At 37.3% G+C, this 22,949-nt stretch overlaps 1 protein-coding gene across 7 annotated transcripts in view; it reads right to left on the reverse strand.

The window, feature by feature from the left end:
* ATP10D (ATPase phospholipid transporting 10D (putative)) overlaps positions 1-11,147 on the reverse strand; it is a 118,959-nt gene extending 107,812 nt beyond the window's left edge. For all 7 annotated transcript variants that reach the window (XM_023224522.2, XM_023224521.2, XM_023224520.2 and 4 more), the window contains exon 1: positions 10,909-11,147. The gene's annotated coding sequence lies outside the window, so the exon portion shown is untranslated. The remainder of the gene's footprint in view (positions 1-10,908) is intronic.
* Positions 11,148-22,949: the final 11,802 nt, after the last annotated feature.

Consider the following 22,949-nt stretch of genomic DNA (forward strand, 5'->3'; position numbering starts at 1 on the left):
AGATTTCTACAGATAGGTACTTATCCTAACATTTTCACGGCCTATTTGAGCTAATCTGTGGCATCTACCCCATTGTTTCAGTATCACCCTAACAAGTCTATTATTACTCACAGCGATTTTTTTTTGAGATGGAGTTTTGCTCTTATTGTCCAGGCTGGGGTGCAATGGCACAATCTCAGCTCACCCCAATGTCGGCCTCCCTGGTTCAAGTGATTCTCCTGCCTCAGCCTCCTGAGTAGCTGGGATTACAGGCATTTGCCACCACATCTGGCTAATTCTGTATTTTTAGTAGAGATAAGATTTCTCCACGTTGGTCAGGCTGGTCTCGAACTCCCGACTTCAGGCGATCTGCCCGCCTCAGCCTCCTAAAGTGCTGGGATTACAGGTGTGAGCCACCGTGCCTGGCCATAATGGTGTATTTTTTAAATTAATATCTTATAGGCCGGGTGCAGTGGCTTACTCCTGTAATCCCAGCAATTTGGGAGGCCAAGGCGGGAGGATCGCCTGAGGTCAGAAGTTTGAGACCAGCCTGGCCAATGTGGTGAAATCCCATCTCTACTAAAAACACAAAAATTATCCGGTCGTGGTAGCAGGCGACTGTAATCACAGCTACTCGGGAGGCTGAGGCACGAGAATCACTCAAAACCAGCAGGTGGAGGTTACAGTGAGCCGAATCATGCCACTGCACTCCAGCCTGGGCACTAGAGTGAAACTCAGTCTCAAAAATTAATTAATTAATATCTTATAAGATCAATATTAAAAATTATTCATTTCTGATTTAATAGTCACATGAATAACACAGTTGGAATAAAAGCCTGAACAAACACAGAAGCCACATACTACAAATATATAGGAAAAAATATTTTCAACTTCAGTAGTAACCTAAAAAAATAACTTAAGACAGAGGTAGCATTTTTTGACTCTGAATGTAGAATGTAGCAAAGGGTTTCTTGATTCATAATGCTCAATGAAGGTATACAATCATATAGTTTTGGGGGACTTGAACCTGCTCTTACTTCTCTAGACCCATAGGACAATATGCCCTAAAAATGTCATCTCTGGCCCTCAGTAGAAATATACTCATCTCAGTCCAAGAAAGTCACTACACAGCTGGGCGTGGTGGCTCACACCTGTAATCCCAGCACTTTGGGAGGCTGAGGCAGGCGGATCACCTGAGGTCTGGAGTTCGAGACCAGCCTGACCAACATGGAGAAACCCTGTCTCTACTAAAAATACAAAATTAGCTGGGCATGGTAGTGTATGCCTGTAATCCCAGTTACTCCGGAGGCTGAGGCAGGAGAATGGCTTGAACGTGGGAGGCAGAGGTTGCTATGAGCCGAGATTGTGCCATTGCACTCCAGCCTGGGCAACAAGAGCAAAACTCCATCTCAAAAAAAAAAAAAAAGTCACTACACAAATGTTCAGAAATAGAGAAATTGTTAACTGCATTGTATCTAATTGTGTTAAATTTATTTCTAATGGAAATACAAGACAGCTATTAAAAATGATATTTAGGCTGGGCATGGTGGCTCATGCCTGTAATTTCAACGCTTTGGGAGGCTGGGGCAGGCAGATCACCTGAGGTCAGGAGTTCGAGACCAGCCTGACCAACATGGAGAAACCCCATCACTACTAAAAATACAAAATTAGCCAGGCGTGTGGCACATGCCTGTAATCCCAGTTGCTGGGGAGGCTGAGGCAGGAGAATCGCTTGCACACAGGAGGTGGAGGTTGCAGAGAGCCGAGATAGAGCCATTATACTCCAGCCTGAGCAACAAGAGCGAAATTCCGTCTCAAAAAAAAAAAAAAAAAAGTTGTTTAAAAGAATTTTTAATGACTCATAAAATGCTTAAAGTTTATAAAGTTTTAAAGCACGAGTTAGACCTGTATACAAGTATAATCTCAACTATGAATATATACAATATATAAACATGGAAGAAATGGAAGAATTTGGAGTAATATATTTTTAAGACATTAACACTGGTTATTTTGAGACAGTCTATTAATAGCAGATTTTAATTTTTTCAGTGTTTTAATACTCTCCATTTTTTTTTAACCATTAACACGTATACTTATTTTGGAATTAGAAAACAGATCTTCATTTTAATCAAAAAGTTAAATTTTGATTAAACTTCATATAATCATGAAGCCTATACACAGAACTTAATGTATTGCTTTTACATTTAACATGTGGGAAAGAGAGGCATTTCTTTAAGTCTTTTTTTCTTCCCTTTTTTTTTTAAAGCACAACTTCACAAAATGCAAGCCAAGTGTGCTGCCTCAACACTGAAAATGAATGTTCACACACAAGCCATGCGTAACACGTGTACATAATAATAATAATGCTATACTCAATATTAAACCAGAAATTATGTTTAACTTATATATAAGTTTCTTGACATACAAGTTAAACATAGTTTAGTATATAAGCTTCTTGATAAAGGCAAATGTGTGTGTTCCTGCATAGAAGCATTACATGTAATTATAAATGTTGCAAAGCTAATTAATTAAAGCTTTCAGTTTTGGGGTTTTGTTTTTTGTTTTTACCAAAAGATAATTACTAAAAGTTACCTTATAAATGTCTGGCTAAATTGTAATAAATAGCATACTTAAATGTTGATATAGTTTTAGGAGACTCTTCTTTCTGAAAATTAGTTGTGAAAGCAGAATTTAAATGGTTGTCTGCTCACATAATTGTTTCAATAAAACATTTTTATGCCTATACTTATGTAGGGCATATAGAGTTTTTGATGTGAAAGTACTATAAAAATCTCAAAAATAAGTCAGTTATACTTTTCAAATATTACCTTCATTGTTCTTTAGAAAATTAAAGTCAGTAGGAAAATAAAAGTTTGTAGTTAAGAAAATTTTCAATTCCTAATTAAGAGCCTATTTCAAAATTCTTTCTGCTTATTTCTAATATCTTCATAACATGACCAATCTACAACATTCCAAAATGACCATATTCAAATCACATGGGCCAATTAAGGTAAAGAGAGCTGGGACATAGAATTTCCAGCAATAAATGAGGTACTTAATCTAACTTGATTAGATCTAAAGTATATTAAAGAATACAGCCTATGTTGTTTAAAGATGCACTATGAAAATATTTTTGTGCTTGGATTTGAAGTTTACAGAGTTAATTAATTACAACTTTAATGGTCACAGTAGGTGCATCATTCCTTACCACTTCAAAAGCATGCAGGATTGCTAAGAAAACTCGATTCCTTAGGCACAAACTCTCTAATGAAAGTCATAAGATTCACATTTGCTTCTTTCAACCATCATTCCCAAATATATCCGAGATCAAAGAACTGGGGGGGGGAAGTCTTATACTTTTTCCTTTATGAAACATTTGCACAAATGTTTAGTTTAATTCTGCTTTTTTAAAGGGAATCTGTTGCCAGGAAGCAAATAATAACATAAAACCTATCCAACGCACACCTTTAAGTGTTGAACATTGTGTTTCTGACTGTCTTTTTTTAGTTTCATGTATTAAATTAATGACTTTTGCAGGCAGCTTAGTAATAACACAGAGATATCTGAAATAGCATACAGGAAAGAAAATAAAATCCTCTTTCCTGGAGACCTTTTAAGTCCAGCACCTACCTGTCAAAACCCAGTGAATATATTGGCCTGCTCACCTGAGGATCTTACTCCAAGCCTGTGGTCTCCAGCTTTATTGTAGATCAGAATCACATAGAGAGCTTGTTAAAACATATGTTCTGCCCGCCCTGCCACCCCCTCCCCAACCCAAGCACAAAATCACACCAGTTTCTCTGATTCAATGGTTCTGCAGTGGCCTGAGAATTTGCATTCTAACAAGCTCAAGTGATACTGATGAACCTACTCTGGGGGCCACACTTTGAAAATCATAGACCTAGGCAGCTCAAATCTACTCTGGAAAGACTTATTTTTAGTTAATGAATGCAGATGCTCGTTCATAAACCCATGGTAAATTGAAAATATCATAAGTCAAAAGTGCATGTCATACACTAACCTACTGAACATCACAGCTTACCCGAGCTTACTTTAAATGTGCTCAGAATGCTTACATTAGCATACAGTTGGACAAAGTCATTTAACACAAAGTCTACTTTATAATCAAGTGTTCAATATCTCGTGTACTTTACTGAATACTATACTGGAAGCAAAAGACAGAATGGTTGTGTGGGAACTTGAAGTACGGTTTCTACTAAATGTGTATCTCTTTTGCATCATCATAAAGTGGAAAAATCATAAGTTGAACCATCAAAAGTCAGGGACTGTGTATTTTCCCCAAGAAGTCATTATCATTAAATATTATTTTTATGCAGTTAATCTTTCTCATACAAATGATGTATATATTAATGTTTAAATAATGAGTGAAACTATTTTTCTTATATACAAGAAATAGGGCAATTATTTTCTATATGAGTAACCACAGAAGTTTTTAAAAAGCAAAGGAAAATAATATGCTTAAAAGAAAGCAAAATGATAAGAGATAAAAAGAATAATGAATAGGAAAGTAGAACTATCTGTAGCTGAAATGGAAAGAATTTAGTCCCTGAACAACTGTAAGATCAAAAGATTATATCAATAGACTATATCAGAGGTTTTCGAAAGGTCTGTCACAGATTATTTGCTCAAGCTATACAGATGAGGCAAATAACCACATTAGAAACTAAAACTTTGAATTATATTCTGTTATTTTCTTTAAAGAATATAGCATATTACTGGATATGTGATGAAGACATATAGGTATTAACATTAGTTATTTTGTTTAAACTATAAAAAAGGAAAATTCAGTCTGATAGATCAGAGATTTAATTAATTTCTAAAATGTATTAAAGACTTTCTTTTGAAAGCTACTGAATGAATTAATATTAATATATTATAATTATTACATACAGAAGTATTATTTCACGGTGGCTAAAAATTACTTCAGCACATGACTTATTGCAATGAAAGCATGGATTACACATGTCAATTACTTAAACTGTCTCAGTACATATATTTAAACTGTACCTGAGGCCTATAAGTATTACTAAGAATAGTATATAAACACAAATAAGAGGCAGATCAAAACTATAAATGGTATTAGAAACAAGTTGATCTTCATTGAAATTGTAAAATAAATTCATGATAAATACGCAATCCCGATAATTTACTCAATGGTACCTATGCATCACACTATATTTATTTTGAATAAGTACTGATAATATAAATAGCTATTTTCAAAACAGCAACAAACAGCATCTGCAATTAGCAGAATGAACACAAGTTTGGCAAACAGATTCACAGTTGTCCATTTACCACAAGCTTTTAGCCTTTCTGAGCATCAGTTTCCAAATATGTAAAATGGAAATAATATCACCACCTCACACAATTTTGTAAAGAGATTTATTAAACAATGCACTGTGCCTAACACACTAAAGGTGCTCTTTAATTTTAATCTTTCAATTAATATTTTTGGCACCACCGCTATATGCTAGGCATTGTTATTTATACTGCAAATAAACCAGGGAACAAAATGGCCAAAATTATCTGCCTTCTAGGAGTTTGTTTTCTATGGTACATTTATTTCACCTTGTCCTAGGCACGGTGCTGGGTACTTTGGGAATGAATAGCCCCAGAACAGGTCAAGTATTTAATTCAATAAAAAAGATGAAATTAGGATAATTGTGCAGTATATGAATTTAGGGAAACAGAAAGTCTTATGAGAAAGTATGGTGTGAGGTCAGAGGATAGAAAGGGAGAAGAGGAAAGGCTTCCCAGGAAAGAAGGTATTATAAGTAAGCCTTGGGAAATGTTTAGAATCCTGACAGAAGAGATTTATAGATTTTAGAAAAGGTAATACGAATACAGGCAAGGAGGCAAGGAGGGTGCAGACTATTTATTTAAGTAACAATGAGTAGTTCAATATGGCTGCAGTTTTAAGTACAAATTAAGAAGTGATGGCAAATTAAATGAAAATCTAGGTTGGGACCAAATTGAAGCCCTGATTTGCTAAGATGAAGAATATGGGAAATCACCGAAGATATCTGAGAAGAGTGTGATATGATACAGACATTTATAAGATCTATTTGCACTTCCTTTCGGCCAGAACCGCCATCTTCCAGTAATTCGCCAAAATGACGAACACAAAGGGAAAGAGGAGAGGCACCCTATGCATGTTCTCTAGGCCTTTTAGAAAACATGGAGTTGTTCCTTTGGCCACATACTAAAACCTTCTAACTATATTATTGTAGTCTAATTAAGGGGAAATCAAATTTTGAAAATACATGCTAAGTAGTTATGAATCCTATAAATAAAAGAAAAAGATTTCACAACATTTTGAGACAGGTCAAAACTGATTTTCACTTTCCTTCTCATAACCAAGAAAATTATGATTTGTATTACCTAGCCTACCCAAAGAGTTAAAACCTTGTAAGTTTTACTAAGAGGAATGTAGTAGTACCCACCTTCCTCATTCAAAAAGGCCTTAAACTGAATAAGCAGACTTCAGAAAAAGAAATTAAGGAGTATTTAATTAAAGCCTATCAGCCCTAGGCCCTGGCAAATGAAATCAACAGGAAATTAAAGGGAAGTAAAGCTCAAATCTGTTCAACACTGCTTATTATTTTAGAAAACAGGTGGGGGCGAAACAGTGAATGTGAGCAGAATAGCTTTATTTTGTGATTTCCCTTATAATACAAATGTTCTCATCAGAAAAATAATTCAGAAATAATGATACCTAACATAAAAGTACACACAATAAGGGAGACAGGGCGACTTTGTGAAGGAGGGGATATATAATATCATATATGTGCTCTTCATACTAGGACAAATTGTTTCTTTAGGATAGTGACTTGTTTTCTCTGATAACTAAAATATATTCACTGCAGAAATTTTAGAAACTATATATTAACACCATGAGAAAAATAGAAATAAACTATAATCCTACCACCCAAATATAAATACTATTAACCTTTGGTTTATTCCCCACCAATAAATTGGTTTCTGTGCATAGGTTGATTTTTTTTTTTTTCAAAACTAGGATATCATTTTGTAACTTGCTTTTATCTACTTCTCATACCATAAACATTTTTCCATATCATGATTATTTTCTCATATTACTGAATAGTTTTCCCAACAAAATGATACATTTTGATTTGTTGTCCACATTTGTTAATGTGATGTGTGAAAACGTGGTAACTTATTGCTATGTTGGGTTTCTTTGATTATTGGGAGGTTAACATCCCCCCCACCCCAACCTTAGATAATTAAATTTTTTTGTTTTTTGTGAATTGCCCATTTATATCTATTTCTCATTGGGGTTCATTTGTATAGCAGTATTAATCTATCTCTGCCTTAGTCCATTTGGGATGCTATAACAAATTACCATAAACTAGGTGATTTGTAACCAACAGAAAGTTATTTCCTAAAGTTCTAGAGACTGGGAAGTCCAATATCAAGGTGCCAGCAGATATTGTGCCTGGTGAGAGCTCACTTTCTGATTCATAGGTGGCACCTTCTCACTGCATCTTCCCATGATGGAAGAGGCAAGGCAGCTCTTTGTGGCCTCTTTTATGAGGGCACTAATCCCATTCATGAGGAATCCTTTCTCATAATCTAATCACATTCCAAGGCTGTACCTCCTACTACCATCACACTGGGGATTGAGAATCAACATACGAACTTGGAAAGGGAGGGAACAAACATTTAGACCAAGCAATCTCACACTGCTTTTTATAGTATCTTTTTAAAGGGAGCATGTAAAATACAGAGCTTACCATTTATCTTTTTTTTTTTTTCTTATTATATTTCTTGGTGATATTTTTGAAAGCAGTATTTTGTTGTTATAAAAATAACAGTTGCTTTAAAAGATTTTGGAATATTAGAAAAAATATCAAAAAGAAAATCAAGATATAACTCTACCACCTAGGAAAACATTTTTTGAGGGGTGGGGGAAATATGATATTTTAATGGATATGCCCATTGATGCAAAAGAAACTTGTATGCAAACAGGAACTGCATTAATCTTTTTCAATCCTTATTAATTTAGGACACTGTCTTAGAGTAATAGCTTAATAAATATTTTTGATTAAATTAATTAAATTTTATATATTTATTTCAAAATTATATTTTACACATAAGATATTAAATTTCACTTTTTTATGGAATACATTGCAAGTATATTTTCCAAGTCATTAAATTAAAAAAAAAAACTTTTGTAACTGAGTTTTGTCAATATAGATTACAACTACACTAATTTATTTAAATATTGTGTTATTGGGGCTTTGTTTCCATTTTTTCACATTATAGATAAGATTGTAATAAACATATTTATACATCTTCATATGCGATTCATATTATTTCCTTAGGTTATGTTTTTAGACCCAGAAAATCACTTAGACCCAAAATCACTTAGTGAAAGGCTATGAACATTCAGAGGTTTTGTTTTATTTTGTAGAGATGAGAGCAAAACGGGACCAGGCAGGTATTGAACCCCTGAGCTCAAGGGATCTTTCTGCCTCAGCCTCCCAAAGTGCTAGGACTAGAAGCACGAGCCACTGTGCCTGGCCCAACATTCACAGGTTTTAATACATTCTACCATGTAATTGCCTCAAATAGTTGTATTGATATACCTTTTATTGAGTAGCATTAAAAAATTCCATTAAGGTCACATCTCTTTTACAAAACTAGCATCACTATTAGTCCTTATTCTGCAAAGCTATAAAAAAAGTATTGTTTATATGGCTAAACTGATTTCTGAAATGAAATAAATTTATCTCAGAAAATAGGGAAGGAATAACTGACCAAGAATAGTGATAGCATCCAGCACACATATATTTGTTCCTAGAGTTGATACATCAATTCTCCTTTTCTTCAAGCACTATTAAATTTATATTTATCAATGCATTGTTCTGTGAGAATTCTCAAACTATCTTACTTGTAGCATTTTCTTTGATTCTTCCTCAGTAGAACTACTTCCAAATATATGAGACAATAAAGAAAACATGTAATGAAGGCTTGAATATGTGTATTTTTTTAAACCCTTAATTTAAAAAGTCAATTATAGGAAGTACAATTGTCTGACAGGTGGGTCACCTCTGTTCTATGATAAATTATAATGATATTTGAGCATTTTCCTTCATTTTACTGACAATAGCAAAATAAATGATATTCTATTTTTTCTGGGGAGGGGGAGACGGAGTTTCGCTCTTGTTGCCCAGACTGGAGTGCAACCGCGCGATCTCAGCTCACTGCAATCTCCACCTCCCTCCCAAGTTCAAGCCATTCTGCCTCAGCCTCCCGAGTAGCTGGGATTACAGGCAGGCACCACCACGCCCAGCCAATTTTGTATTTTTAGTAGAGATGGGGTTTCTCCATGTTGGTCAGACTGGTCTGAAACTCCTGACCTCAGGTGATAAGCCCGTCTCAGCCTCCCAAAGTGCTGGGATTACAGGCATGAGCCAAGGCGCCCGGCCCTATTCAATTCCATTTAATCACTAAGTATGAAAAGTATTCAGGTTTTGCTAAGCCAGGGTCAAATACTCCCCACATTCTAGTTTAGAATGCTTAGATTTTCCCTCTTTTTCATGCAATTTAATGAATGTTAAATTAGCATGAAAATTAAACGTTATTTTTTAAACTCCCTAAAACTTCAAAATGTTTCTAAGTTATTTTTCCAAATATATAAAATGACTTCATTTTAATAAAAATAAACTATCTCAATGTAGGTATATGATACGTATTTGTAGTGAGAATAGAAAACAGCCCAGAAGAAGCAGTTATTACTTTTTGAGGTGGATCGAAGTGGGAGGCTCTTGCTGCCAGCACTGAATGAACTACTCCGTTGCAAAGATTTTTGCTCTTCACAAGTTAACAAGGGTTTTTGATGATGCTATTCTTCACAGAAGTGTGACCTAGCTGATTTAAAGGCTGATACAAATAAATATTGGTGGATGAGGAGCCCCTGTCCTTGTTGATGCATCTTTCAAGGTTGATTTTGAGTTAGAGGTTTCCTTTGTCCATACAGACTTGTTTTTCTCCCTGCTTAGAACCAGCATGAAAAGAACGCAAGAAGAAACTTTGGTCTTATTCAGATCACATTTTTAAAACCTGAGCTAGCATGATAAGAGCAGTTAAAACATATTCTTTCTAAGAGTACAGGGTCCCAGACACCAAAATAACCATCCATTCCCTAACCAACTGATGTCTCTCTGCTGTACGTGGTAAATTAAAACTACATGTTTTATAATGTAAAATAAAGGGTGCCCCGAATAATAACTAGGTTCTTTAAAGTTAGTGTTTTAGGGGAAGCATGGCGGCTTCTTTGTAGCACTTCTTTGAAAACTATTTCTGAGAAAGCTCCAATACAAACACCTTTTTCTTCCTAAGGAGTCAACCTTAGGAAATCAGCCTTAAGAATAAATCTGCTGGGCTAAATCTTCAACACTTTCCCTTTTCATCACCTTTGAGGCAGATAGCCAAAATTTCTTTAAACTGCTGTTTCACAATGGGATGACAAAGGTGTGTGTGTGTGTGTGTGTGTGTGTGTGTGTGTGTGTATGAATGCGTGTGTTTGCGTGCCCGTGTGCGCCCTCGTGTACAAAGGTGTGTGTGTGAGAGAGAATGCGTGTGTGTGAGTGCCCGTGTGCGCCTGCGTGTGCATCGTTTACCTTTTTACAAAATCCAGCATTTAAAAGATTTTTAAATTCCCCTTTAACAAATGATTGAAAATGGTGTAATCATTTTACCTTTTTTTTTTTTTTTAAGTTCAGTAACAGCCCAGAACTGTAGTTTTGAACCATGTCATCAAATCTAAACATGACTAGGGAAGTGGAGCGGGGAGAAACAGAAGAGAGAAACAGAAAGGAAAAGCGGGTGGACGGTGAAGCAGAAGGCTGGGACAGTCAGAGGGATTCGCCGTCTCATTCTTACCAATTCCTCCCCCGGCACACATCACAGCATGTTGGTCACGAGTCTCAAGGTGCAAGAAAAGAGCTAAGCACAAATCCGAAGAGTGAAAGCGGGTTGTGCTTCCACGCCAGCCATTTGCCTTCGGGGGGAAAAAAATTCACTTCTCAGACATCTCCCAAACTCAGCCCCGGAGCCGGCGCAGGAGCCTGTGCTTAGCTCGCAGCCTACTTCTCGCTCCGCTCCTCCTCCTCTCTCCGCCAAGCTGCAGAGCAGCCTGAGCTGCAGTGCACCGCCAATCGCCCGCCGTCCAGCCCTCCGTGACGCAGCAGGGGCAGGGCCTGGCAACGCCGGGCTCCCAGCTCCAGCTGTTTGACAGAGCTGCCCTGCTGCCCAGAGCAGATGCCCCAGTGACCCAGAGCCCTTACAATCTCACACTGACTTTCACCTCCCAAGTACAGGTTGCTCGCGGTTGACGGTTTGGTTCATTGTTTTGCTGCAATTCTAACAATTCACTGCTTTAGCTAAACGTGGAACACTGGACAATTATTTTTTGGAGGGTAAAAGAGATCAAATCTAAAATTGTCGCGCCACTGCGTTCCAGCCTGGGCGACAGAGTGAGACCCTACCACCAAATACATAAATAATATGTAATGTTACTGTTTTTATGACTAGAAAAGAAATGTGGGAAAGTATTACAATTCTGATTTGGTCATTTTCTTCACACCTTGCCCTTCCGTTCCCTTACTCAGGATAATGTGGCTTTGTCCATACACCTGCCAAGTCCGTTTGCTTAAAACTCACAACTTTTTTTGTTTTAACTTCTAAATAAGCTTCAGCAACCTGTCTGGTTCCTCAAAATGTCTAACTGATTTGGAAAGAGGAAAAACCATTTAGTGAAGGCCGAATCAATAACTCAGAACAAAACCTAACAACCCTGGCTGCCTGTTTTATCCCATTGAAACAAATATAAAAAGTGGGGCCAAACTCTCCGCAACTCTCCTATATTGTGCTTCTCTATTCCATTCTCTCAAGTGTTTCTCAGATGTGCAACAAGAGTGAAGAAAACTAAATGAGCATGCAAATGTTTGACTATTAGTAAAGAGCTCACCAGTACAGACACAGGGAGCTGGTTGGTCGGCTTGAAAATTCTCTCAGACCAAGAGAAGCCAAACAAGTTTCTGCACCCACTGAGAACGTGCTTCTGCCAGACGAGGAGAAACAAGTTCTGGGTGTGGCTTCCTGTGATTCTCCATTAGGGAAGCCTCCATCTGCAGGTAAGGACAAATCTCTAGAGCTTAGTCAAACTCAACCCTCAGAATTAACCCAGCCTAGTAGAACACACTGTCATTTATGTGGCCTCTGAAATTCCTAGCCCTAGTAGCATTTTTTGCAGTCATATGACTGTCTCTAACATCCTTTAAGATGAAACACATTTCCACATTTCCTATCTGAGAGTCAACCTTATAGAGGAGACTTAAAACTGTAGCTGGGCCTCCCTGAGCTCTCCCAATCAAGCACTGGTTACCTCAGCAGAGGGCCTTCCTGGAAACGTACATACCAGGACAATTCAGGCATGTAGCTGGCATTTGCAGCCTGTTTGGATTGCTTAAATCAGTGGTTCTAACTAGCTACACATCACAGTGAACTGGGGAGCTTTATGCTAAGGCCCCACCCAGGCCAATTAAACCGGAATCTCTGGGGGTGGCGCTCTGGCAATGTCTGTTTTTGAAGCTCCTCTAGAAATTCTAATGTGCACAAGGGTGGAGAATCACTGGCTAAGATTTGAATTATTGTCTTAGAAGAAAATCTATATTATATTTAAGTCTAAAGAGCATAGCAGTAGAATAATGGAACATATTATGTAATACAACTTAGCCTCATACATATTCTTTATATATGTGCTTATTTTAATATAAATATAAAAACATGTGAAGATACACCTCAAAATTGTTTACTCAGAGAAGGATAGTGAGGGGAGATTACTAGCTTTCTATATGTGTCTGTCATTTGAATGAAATTTGTGTCTGTATCATTTTGATAATTTAAATATTTCTAATCAAATTTTTAAAAATCAATACTCATAAATGCCATGAAGGTCATTGGAATAACCATTATTAAGATGGGTTTCTGTTAACTTATTAGGTTTTGTTGTGTTTGGTGTTTTCTTTTTTCAATGCTTCTGTAATATCCAATTTTCTCCTCAGACTGATTTCTATTTTGAAAAAGATAAAATATGATTTTTATTTTAAGACATTAGTTACTTTAAATCTATATGGTCATTTTAAATTTAAAATATATTTACTTTCTTGTAATTTCAGAAACGTGTTCTTTTTTACACTTCTCAGGAAGTTTTTTAAATAAATAACCAATATTTCAACTATATAATATAGAAGTGATGGAACTTCATCTTTTCCAGCTAGAAAATTATTTGGACTCTCAACACTAGTAACTCTCAATACTTCATAATTAATTGTCAATGGGAAATATGTGGCACAGTAGGCCAGTGCCTTGGTTTGACCTGGTTTTAAATCTTGGCTTTGCAAATTTTTAGATATGTGATCTTGGGTACCAACACTAAGCTCTATAGGTAAAAATGGATCTAATAATATCTCCCTTTGCATTGTTAAGACTATATGAAGTTAGGTAGCTGAAGTGCTTATCACTGTGTAAAACACATAATAGGTGCTTAATTAATACTAATTATCAATTCACTAACTTCTATTTTTCCCTTTCTTAAACATACTCAAGGATTAGTATGGCAGCAGAAGACAAACAGTTATCAAAGTAAACAAGGTTCTTCCTAGAACCTATTATATTTATTATACAGTTATATGTGAAAGAGAGACATATGCATTATTTCGGGCTACTACTTTAACATGTAACGTGTAAAGCAACATGGTTTACTTTTGTTTACCTCAAAATATTTCACATTTCCTAAAGTGGCACACAGGCTGATTTCTTATGATTCATAATCAGCCACAGCTTTTTCTTTGTACTTACTATGACTCAAGCACAGATTAGGACATTTCCCACCATCAGTTTTCTGACTAACTTTTGGCAAAGAAGAAGGAGAAGGAGAAGAGGAAGAGGAAGAAGAAGAAGAGGAAAAGGAAGAGGAGGAAGAAGAAGAGGAGGAGGAGGAAGAGGAGGAGAAGGAGGAGATAAACGCTGCAGGCAATTAAACTTGTCCCTTATAGATGAGCCCTGATTTTAACAACATAATCACAGGATTTTATGTCTCTTTTTTTCTTTCCTTAATATTCATTGAGTGCTAGTGAACCATTTCTGTTAGACACTGTACTAAGAAGTTTACAGCTATGACTTCATGTATTCCTCTTGTCATCCCTATGAGGTCATTCTTCATTTAGAGATGAGAAATCTGAGGCACAAAGAGTTAGAGCAACTTATCTAAGATGGCAAGACAACAGGTGAAAAAGCTGGCTTGAGAACACAAATTCTTAATGCAGTTCTCTACTGTGGGCTAAGCAGCACAGCTTTCAATAAATTAGGGAAGTGAACAGTAAATGATTTTTGTTGGGATAGGGTAAAACCATGCTATAACTATAACTACCTTGTTGACAGTAGAAATTCTATATTTCTAGAAACAACAAGAATATCTACGTTATTATTACTAGTTGTAAACATAGATCTTGATTTTATGTGTGCGTTTTTTTTTTTAAGAGGAAATACATTTATTTCCCTTTATATCAGGTGAGTCCCTTTCATCCATAGGAGAACAAATCGGTTTTTAACCTTGTAAAAACCTTTGACATGCAGTGATTACACAGGATATCAGAAAGGGAAACTTCAGATTAGCAGAAACCCAGGCTGGCCCTGGAGTTCTAGATAAGTCCATCAACCATTTATTGATTCTGTTTGTAATATCAAGAACACTGGTAATAGGACAGTAGCACAATTCCTTATATGAAATGATGGCCCTTTAGTCTAGGAAAGATAATTAGTTTCTTATTTAGACAAAGACAGGTACCAGAGCTTTTTTCTGAATAGATGTAGTTGAGAAAAAGAAGTATACATTTCCCCTAGTGACCAGAGAAGGCAGGAGTTTGGAAACTTTGGAGAGGTGAAAGGATGGGAGATAGTTCTATGTAGAGATAAGATGGAATACAGCTTCTAAGGAATGATGTGTAATCTTGCACCAAATTTGGAAGAAGACCCATGACCAATTCCCTGAATAGGTATTGGCTGAGTTACTTTCAGAAAGTAATATCTTAAAAGTTTTGATTTTAAGCTATTTTATCTTTCTATGGTGCTGTGTTCCTCACAAATCAGAGCTCAGGCAACAGGCTCTGGGTAACTGCAAAATAACACTACCAGCCTCTGCGACAGCTGCATGGGACCTGGGATGTCTGGAGCCCACCATGGATAAGAAACCTGTGGATCTGATGAAGAAGCCTGTGTTCCAGGCTCTCAAAGAGCACAGCAAGTGGCCGAGAGAATGTTCAGTGGGGTCGGCAAGGAGACTGGGCCAGCACAGCTTTAAACACCCCAGGTCCCTTGCAGCTGTCTTAATTTTCACATACGTTTATTCTTTATTTTCACAGTATGTTCTGCAAATTAAAGCTTGGCATGAAAAACTGAACTGGATTCAAAATCCATTCACATTAGCACAAGAAATTCCAATGTTACATTACTCAGTAAAATATTAGTTGGAATACTGTGACTGCCAATATTCAACCAGTTTTGACATAAAATGACAGCTTTATGTGGTTCAACTAATAAAAGAAAGGACTATTAGCATCTTTAAGTATAATGTCAATTATTGCAAAATCTGGTATGATTGTAAAAGTCATTTATAAGCTTTTGTCACATATTTGAGTGAACATAAATTCTTATTGATAGTAATTATCAAGAATGTGAATGAATCATTATAAAATATCAAAAATTATAACTAGCCATTTAAAGCATAAAACCTCATATAAAAATGCACCCAAAAAGAAGCTAGACACAAAAGTCTACATATTGTTTGATTCTGTTCCTATGAAATGCCCAGAATGGATAAAGCCATAGAAAGCAGAGTAGTAGTTGCCAGGAGCTGGGGGAAAAGAGGAATGGAGCGTGACTGTGAAGGGGTACAGGGTTTCTATTTGGAGTGATGAAAATGTTCTAAAATTGAACCAGTTAAAAAGGGTGAGTTTTATGGTACATAAGTTATATCTCAATTAGAAAACATATAAAAAAAGTTCACTGAAGCAAGCAAAAGATAGTAAGAATTTTTAAATGTTTTATGAGGATATTGTATATGAACTCAAAGTTTAATATTTTTCTCAATACTTTGAATTTTAATTTTTAACAATTCTGTAATATAAGGAAAACACAATGAAATTTTATACCACGCTCAATAGAGATCAGTTAGTTTACTTCATTAGGCTGTACAGGTATCATCATTTTTCATGAGTGCTAGCACATGAAAAAGTACTAAAATCTCTGTGCTGTATTATCCTCCAACCTGTAATGAAGTCTGTTCTGACCACTGCCTTTATCATTTGGGTTGGGAAAGTTGGGGAGGAATGTCTGCCTGGGAGGAAGAGACCAGAGAAAAGATGGCAAACTTGGAGGCTATATGACCAACTGGGATTAAAAATTCACAGGAAGGTCGGGCGTGGTAGCTCACACCTGTAATCCTAGCACTGTGAGAGGCTGAAGCAAGCAGATCACTTGAGATCAGGAGTTCAAAACCAGTCTGGCCAATATGGCAAAACCCTATCTCTACTAAAAATACAAAAAATTAGCTGTGCCTGGTGGCAGGCACCTGTAATCCCAACTGCTTGGGAGGCTGAGGCAGGAGAATTGCTTGAACCCAGCAGGCGGAGGTTGCAGGTTGCAGTGAGCCAAGATCGCGATATTGCACTCCAGCCTGGGCGACAGAGCAAGACTCCATCTTAAAAAAAAAAAAAAAAAAAAAAAATCACAGGAAGCACAAATTCAGGACAGGAAATGATCAACCCCTCCTTCCTCTGTGAATCTTGTAATCAGGAGGAAGTTCTAGCTATTTTATTTGAATTTTGAGGGATAAGGTGACCTTAGAAGGCAGAAAGAATTTGAAACATGTGGATTAAAAATGAATTCTACAATCACTAGAAGAAGTTGGACCAAAGTGAATTAAGTCTTCAGTTTCAACTCCTCTGTACCCAGAAATTTGTGTATCTTATTCATTCACTTATTCATTGAACAAATATTAATAGAGCACTGAATATGTGGCAGGCACCATTTCAGGTGCAGGGAATATACAAAACAAACAAAAAGCCCTGCCCCTCATTGGATGGCTGTAAAATATTTAATATAACAAACCGCAATGTATGCCATGAAGAGCACTGCAAGGTGAGGAGGAGAGAGAGTGCCAGAGTAGGGGAGAAGGATAGCTTTGGATTTGGGGAAGATCTTACCAAGAATGTGACATTTAAGCAAAGATCTGAAGTAGGTGAGAGAGAGAGCCATAAGGGTGTCTGGGGACGGAGCATTTCAGGGAAAGAGAACATGCAGTGCGTTGAGACAAGGGTGTGCTAGCTATGCTGGAAAGGCAGGAAAGCACTGGTGTGCCCAGGGCACTGTGATGGGAGAACAACGTGGAGTTGGCGGTGGGAAGTAGTAAAGGTGACATCAGAGACATAAAGTCATGGAAGACTTTGGATGTTACTCTATGTGTATTGCAAATATGTAGGTAGATTTTTGAGTAGAGGACTGATACCATCTGGCCTATGTTCCAACAGGATCCCTCTAGTTTTTTTGTTGCCGATAAACTGTAGGGAGCACGGTTGATGCTGAGAGACCAGTCAAGAGGTGATTTTAACAATCCCGGAGAGTGGTGATTCTGGCCTAGGTTAGAATTGTAACTGTGAGGGTGGTGGTCAGCTTCTGGATATATTTTGAAGGTAGAGCTAATTTGTTTGTAAATTGTGTGTGAGTTATAAGAGAAAGAAAGGAATCAGGGATAATTCCAAGGTTTGGGGTGGAACAACTGGTAGACAGAAGTTTTTAAATTGTTCTGAGTATTGCTTACCTCCAGAATAATTTATTGCTAACATTCCCTAGATCTGACCCTGATAGGGATGGTAAAGAGTATGTGTGTCTGGGTGGTAAGGCTTTTATTTTATTTTCAGAAATGCCTTAGTATCTGATAATTGGCCACTTGGAATCAACAGTTATGACGCATGATATTCTTTTAAGGATAAGTCTAGCCTGGCACTTTGATCCCGCAATAGTATTGCTGCTAAAAGCCTATTATATAGCAATACATTTCTTCTTTACTTGTTTCCCATTTAGCTACATTTTTTGAAATATTTCACTCTTTAACAGAATCTTGCAAAAATTTCAAAAGAGAAACTAATGATTTCAAAGTTCAAAGTGAAGTTTCAGAGGGGCTAGCAGAAGTTTTATATAGGATTTATCATTTCAGCGGGCCTTAAAATATGAGCAAGAATATCCTGATGGAGAAATAGAGGAAAAGCCTCTAGCTAAATATAACACAACAAGAAATAAGAAGAAAAACACAAAGATGTTAGAGTATATATATGGCCTATCTGGGAATTTAAAAAATATTTACGTGGCCAGAATATCGTAGAGAAGGAAAGAACAAAAATTAAGGCTCCACTGTGAAGGTTTTCAAGAAGGGGAGTTGTGGTCAGACCGGGGCTGTAACAAAGTAATTTAAAATAATGGGTAGTGTTGGCACTGTAGTGTGAGAGAAATAAAACGAAGGCCTGAAACAAGAAACTGGCAGTGAGTGTGGAAAGGATGGGATGTATTCAAGAGTTTGTTCAAGGCCAAGTCTTCCCTGTTATAAAAAGAAAAATGAGAAGGAACAGAGCTCCATCCAACAATTTAGGTTGTATTCTTGGAGGAATGTTACTGCTCTGCAGGAATGGGGTCAGTTGGCGGGTCCTGAGCCCTTCAGAAGATCCCTGACCTGAATAGGCTATACTAGCTGATGTATTTGTGGTCTGACAGATGAAACAGCACTCAAATGACAATAGGAAGTGACATTACTCCTTTCATTTAGTTGCCTTATAAAAAGTCTAGCTCAAGTTTCCATGCTGAATGTAGTGACATCCCTGCCATCTACTGGGTGAAGTGTCAAATCTCCTTTTTGAGTGATTTTGCTGATCAAGTATTTCCATTATCAGGATGTTCATTCATAGAAATATCACAATAGAAAGTCAGTATGGCCATATGAAAGTCGTACTGATCTCCTGTGTGCCATGGAGGGGCACGCAGTTGAACTTCAAAGGTGCTGGTGATGTTCTACCATTTCTTTCTTTTTTGTTTTTTTTTTTTTTTTTCTTTGGAGACGGAGTCTTTCTCTGTCACCAGGCTGGAGTACAGTGGTGCGATCTCGGCTCACTGCAACCTCCGCCTCCCAGGTTCAAGCGATTCTCCTGCCTCAGCCTCCTGAGTAGCTGGGACTACAGGTGCGTGCCACCATGCCCAGCTTATTTTTGTATTTTTCATTGAGACGGGGTTTCACCATGTTGGCCAGGATGGTCTTGATCTCTAGACCTTGTGATCTGCCTGCCTTGGCCTCCCAAAGTGCTAGGATTACAGGTGTGAGCCACCGTGCCTGGCCAATGTTCTACCATTTCTTAAACTCAGTGGTGGTGTATTACGGTTCTCCAGAGAAACAGAAACAACAGGATATGTGTGTGTGTGTGTGTGTATGTGTGAGTATAGGAAAAGAAAGAGAGAAGTATTTATTTTTAGGTTAGCTCACAAGACTGTGGGGCTATTAAATCTAAAGTCTGCAGAGTAGACCAGCAGACTGGAGACCCAGGCTTGATGTGGCAGTTCCAATTAGAAGGCAGTCTGCCAGCAGGATTCTCCCTTTTGCAGGGAGTGGTGGTGGAGGGTGGGGATACGGGGAGGGGGAGATCAGTCTTTGCTTATTAAGGCCTTTAGCTGGTTGGATGAGGCCCACCCACATTATGGAGGATAATCTACTTTCTAAAAGTCTTCTGATGTAAATGTTAATCTCATCTAAAAAAAAAAAAAACCTTCACAGACATATCTAGAATGATGTTTGACCATATATCTGGTACTGTGGCCCAGCCAAGTTGACACATAAAATTAACCGTGACAAGTGTGTACATGAGTCTTCCTTTAAACTATAACTACACATTAAAAATAAAAAAGGCCAGCTGTGGTGGCTCATGCCTATAATCCTAGCACTTTGGGAAGCTGAGGTAGGAGGACTGCTTGAGCCTAGGAGTCTGAGACCAGCCTGGGCAACATTGTGAGACTCTGTCTGTACAAAAAAATAAAAATTAGCAAGGTGTGGTGGCACTTGCCTATAGTCTCAGCTACTGGGGAGGCTGAGGCTGGAGGATCACTTGAGCCCAGGGAGGTTGAGGCTGAAGTGAGCCGTGATCACAACACTGCATTCCAGCCTGGCTGACAGAGCTAGACCCTGGGTCCAAAAAACCCCAAAACCAAAGCAAAAACAAAGTAAAGGGAAAAATCTAGAAAACATCCTAACTATTGCCTTTGTCAGCCAGGCAGGCAGAGTTGAGAGGCGGAAAGGAGGGCTGCCCAGACCCCTAAGAGGCTAACTCCCTTGCTGTATCTGAAACTGTTTCTGCTGGCACCTGTTGGCATTGACTATTCCTCCGAAAATTGCTATTATTTGAATCAATCCAGGCTATCATGTTTCATGTTCAGACTAATTTGAACCATTTGTCATCTAGAAGACACAATTCCTGAACTCACAGTAGGCACAGAGCAAGGCAAATATGTATTTCTCTGTTCACCAAAGTGATGTTTCTTAATAATGTTGTGTTTATTGAAGTTCCATAAATCAAATTTTATTTCAAATGCTCTAGAGAAGCTTATTGTTAAAGAAGGCTAGTGATGAATTCCTTTACAATTTCAAATTTTGTTATATTCCTTTTCTTATAAAAGGGCAATTATTATGGGCAGTGTACTATACTAGCCTGCTAGATTCTGAGTGGTTCTTTACCTTGTCTCTTGATAGGCTATTATTTTATATAAAATCCATTTGCCATCATTAGCATATGCCCTTTGTAAAAATTCTTAACAATGTTTTCATGTGTGTGTTCCTTTTATTAAATCAACTTTTACAAATGCTAACAGAGAGGGCTTATATTATCCTTTTATATGCTCTTGATTTACATAGTTTAATCTGTGCTAAAATTCATTTGATACTTTGGGAAATATTTCTTTGCATAAAAACAGGTTAGACTAAAATGGGTTTAACAAAAATGAATTTACAAAAGTATCTGTGTTCTTTTTCTATTAATTTTTAAGATATACTACCTCCAGCATATAATTTTTACTCCCCATTCTCCTTATGTTCCAGCATGTCAAGTGGACAGCTCTGTTTTACTATCAAAGAAAGTCAAGACTTGATTGGCTCTATTGAATTGTGTTCTGATGATGTTGATGCAATAGCCAGTACCTGAGTCTGGATTGGACTTGACCACTGGTGACTTCAAATTCTGAGGACCTCTGTTTCCTCTTCTGTAATAGGAAGTCTGATTAGATGCCCTTTGAGGTTAATTTGGCTTCTAAGATGGTAATTATCTGTCCCAGTTTTTGTTTCCTATAATTTAGCAATGACATCAACAGAAGGGCTATATTAGAAAATTCTACCTACATCCCCCTGGATCTGAACATTCCTCATGATACTATAAATAGAAATGTCTTTATTCTTGGCATCAAATTTTGATTTAGAAATGTACTCATTTTTGAATACATACTGACATTGGGTTTTATTATCTGTCTTTTTGATTTGGGTGATTCCTTCCAACTAAATTGCCGTGCTTATCCATTTCTGCCTATGGATATTGAACCCATTTCCTAAATCCTGCTTCTTCCTTTACCTGAAGGTCTTTGATCACCCTGACAGTGAGTTCTCCTTTTTTAAAACTCCTGGGTTAGAACCACCATGTGACATTTGTCTTTATTTTTATTTTGTTTTTGGAATTTAACTAATCTAGAAAAACACAAAGTCCAGAAAACAAATTCATATCATCTTACCATTCAGAAATTCAGAATGAATTACATTTACCATTTTGAATTTTATGCCTCCAATCTCTTGTTTCTTGTGTTTTCTTTGTTTTGTTTTTTTGAGACTGGGTCTCGCTTTGTTACCCAGGCTGGAGTGCAGTGGTGAGATTTTGGCTCACTGCAACTTCCTCCTGGGCTCAAGCTGTCGTCCCACCTCAGCCTCCCCAGTAGTTGGGACTACAGGTGCACACCACTATGCCCAGCTAATTTTTTGGGGGGGGCATTTTTTGTAGAGATAGGTTTCGCCATGTTTCCCAGACTGGGTCTTAACTTCTGATCTCATGCAGTCTGCCCACCTCAGGCTCCCAGAGTGCTGGGATTACAGGTGTGAGCCACCACACCCGACCTCTCTTGTTCTTTGATGAAATATTATAGATATCACTAAAGTCCTCTTCAACACCAGCCCAAGTCTCATTGCCAGAAGCTACATGCACATATGCAAATTTCCAGATTATTTAAAAAATACACATATGCTTGTAAATTTTTTGTATTTTAACTTAAGTGCATGGTTGTTATATGGTATGCCAATATATAGTTCCACATCTTATGTAGGAATGTGAATCTGAGAGTTCCTTTAGGAGGAAGAAAGTACAGAAGGAAGTGTTTCATTTTTAATTTCCTGATATAAACCAGACTATGCAAGGAAAATCTGCAAAATACTTTAATTATCTCCAGGCCTTTTCTAACTTTTCTCTTTGGTTCTCCCAAGGATCAACGCTCATGCTAACCTTTGCTGCTGCAAGCTCATCGTTGAAGAATTTCTCTGACAGCCCTTCTGGCTGATCTACATTCTTCAAAATTACCTATTTATTTGACTTTGACCAAGACTGCCCTAACATTCCCCAGCTTGATTGAACTTTAGATGGGCTTCTTCCCTGACACTAGACCACTGACCTCCATTTTTATACTGCATATTGAGAAAACTTGTAACATATTTTCTCTGCCCCTTTAAAATATACATCTTTTAATCAGTCTCTTGTCAGTTTTACAACTTATGAATGTATTTCTCAAGAAACTTTGAGCCG

The sequence above is a fragment of the Piliocolobus tephrosceles genome, chromosome 3 (assembly GCF_002776525.5).
Source record: "Piliocolobus tephrosceles isolate RC106 chromosome 3, ASM277652v3, whole genome shotgun sequence".
Classification (NCBI taxonomy): Eukaryota; Metazoa; Chordata; class Mammalia; order Primates; family Cercopithecidae; genus Piliocolobus; species Piliocolobus tephrosceles.